At 54.9% G+C, this 2,500-nt stretch overlaps 2 non-coding genes across 2 annotated transcripts; both read right to left on the reverse strand.

The window, feature by feature from the left end:
• Positions 1 to 145: 145 nt before the first annotated feature.
• LOC146142638 (5.8S ribosomal RNA) lies at positions 146 to 299 on the reverse strand. The gene has a single exon (XR_014499633.1). It is a non-coding gene; the product is annotated as a 5.8S ribosomal RNA (ribosomal RNA).
• A 247-nt stretch (positions 300 to 546) lies between these two features.
• Positions 547 to 2,357, reverse strand: LOC146142639 (small subunit ribosomal RNA). The gene has a single exon (XR_014500167.1). It is a non-coding gene; the product is annotated as a small subunit ribosomal RNA (ribosomal RNA).
• Positions 2,358 to 2,500: the final 143 nt, after the last annotated feature.

The raw sequence follows: 2,500 nt of genomic DNA on the forward strand, positions 1-2,500 counted from the left end.
TTCGAGGTCGACTCGCCGCCGCCGCGCGGGATTCTGGTCGCGATCGTCGCGCATCGTGCCGTGCTGTCTAGAGCGGGACGGGCGCTCGCGCGTCCGACGCCGCAGCAGCCGCGCAGAGAAATCCCCGCGCGGAACGTTTGCAACGCGACCCTGAGGCGGGCGCGGCCCCGGGATTGACCCGAGGCCGCAATTTGCGTTCAGAACGTCGATGCTCAATGTGTCCTGCAATTCACACTAATTCACGCAGCTAGCTGCGTCCTTCATCGACTCACGAGCCGAGTGATCCACCGCCAAGAGCCATCCACGATTGTTTCGCTCGCACAGTGCCTCGCACTAAAGGGTGACAAAATATACCGCGCCGAGCGGTCGGCCAGGCCGACGCTTGAAGCCGGAGCGCGCGGCACCGCGGCACTCGACGCGCAAACATTACCGGGTGACCGAATCGCCGGCCGGCGCGCCGCTCCTCGCGGGTCGGGCGCCGGGTAGCAAAAACTTTTTCTCTCGCTTGTCCGAGTTTCGCGTTCGCCGAAGCGTTTGCGAGACCGTTAATGATCCTTCCGCAGGTTCACCTACGGAAACCTTGTTACGACTTTTACTTCCTCTAAATGATCAAGTTAGATCGTCTTCTCGGACGCCGGCTCGACCGTTGCCGGCCGCGCCAGGTCCAATCGGAGGACCTCACTAAACCATTCAATCGGTAGTAGCGACGGGCGGTGTGTACAAAGGGCAGGGACGTAATCAACGCGAGCTAATGACTCGCGCTTACTGGGAATTCCTCGTTCAAGGGAAATAATTGCAATTCCCTATCCCTAGCACGACCGGGGTTCAGCGGGTTACCCAGACCTGTCGGCCAAGGCGAGCACATGCTGATCCGGTCAGTGTAGCGCGCGTGCGGCCCCGAACATCTAAGGGCATCACAGACCTGTTATTGCTCAATCTCGTGTGGCTAAACGCCACTAGTCCCTCTAAGAAGTTAGACGCCGACCGATTGGGTCGCGTAACTAGTTAGCAAGCCAGAGTCTCGTTCGTTATCGGAATTAACCAGACAAATCGCTCCACCAACTAAGAACGGCCATGCACCACCACCCACAGAATCAAGAAAGAGCTCTCAATCTGTCAATCCTCACTGTGTCCGGGCCGGGTGAGATTTCCCGTGTTGAGTCAAATTAAGCCGCAGGCTCCACTCCTGGTGGTGCCCTTCCGTCAATTCCTTTAAGTTTCAGCTTTGCAACCATACTTCCCCCGGAACCCAAAGACTTTGGTTTCCCGCAAGCTGCCGGAGAGGTCGTAAAACTAACGCCCCCCGATCGCTAGTTGGCATCGTTTATAGTCAGAACTAGGACGGTATCTGATCGTCTTCGAACCTCTGACTTTCGCTCTTGATTAAAGAAAACATTCTTGGCAAATGCTTTCGCAGTCGTTCGTCTTGCGCCGATCCAAGAATTTCACCTCTAACGGCACAGTACGAATGCCCCCGTCTGTCCCTCTTAATCATTACCTCGCGCTCCGAAAACCAACAAAATAGAACCGAGGTCCTATTCCATTATTCCATGCACCATTATTCAGGCGAATCGCCTGCTTTGAACACTCTAATTTTTTCAAAGTAAACGTTCCGGCCGCCGCCGACACTCAGTCAAGGGCACCGGCGGAGAACCGGAGGTGAGGCCAGGACGGCCAGTACACGCCTTGCGACGGACCGGCCGCCTGCGCCCAAAATCCAACTACGAGCTTTTTAACCGCAACAACTTAAATATACACTTTTGGAGCTGGAATTACCGCGGCTGCTGGCACCAGACTTGCCCTCCAATGGATACTCGTTAAAGGTTTTAAAGTGTACTCATTCCAATTACAGGGCCTCGTTTAGAGTCCTGTATTGTTATTTTTCGTCACTACCTCCCCGCGTCGGGAATGGGTAATTTGCGCGCCTGCTGCCTTCCTTGGATGTGGTAGCCGTTTCTCAGGCTCCCTCTCCGGAATCGAACCCTGATTCTCCGTTACCCGTAAGAACCTCGGTAGGCCAGTACCGTACCGACGAAAGTTGATAGGGCAGACACTTGAATGATCCGTCGCCGGTGCGAGACCGTGCGATCCGCAAAGTTATCCAGAGTCACCAAAGGTTGCGGGCCGAAGCCCGGTCGGTTTTTGGTCTGATAAAAGCACGCCTCCCGCGAGGTCGGCGCTTCACGCATGTATTAGCTCTAGCATTTCCACAGTTAACCACGTAAAACGTACGATCAAATGAACCATAACTGATTTAATGAGCCATTCGCAGTTTCACTGTACGAGAGCTCGTACTTAGACTTGCATGGCTTAATCTTTGAGACAAGCATATGACTACTGGCAGGATCAACCAGGTAGCTACTTTAGCGTAGCCCCGAAAGGCCGACGAAGGAGGTGCCGCTGATGCGGCGCCGTCGCTCGGTCGATGCGAAACCCGAAGGCTTCTCCGTTAAAATTTCGTTCTTTGCTCGGCTGCCCGAACTCAGAAAACCGTCACCGC

The sequence above is a fragment of the Ascidiella aspersa genome, chromosome 5, assembly GCF_963924565.1.
Source record: "Ascidiella aspersa chromosome 5, kaAscAspe10.2, whole genome shotgun sequence".
NCBI classification, from domain to species: domain Eukaryota; kingdom Metazoa; phylum Chordata; class Ascidiacea; order Phlebobranchia; family Ascidiidae; genus Ascidiella; species Ascidiella aspersa.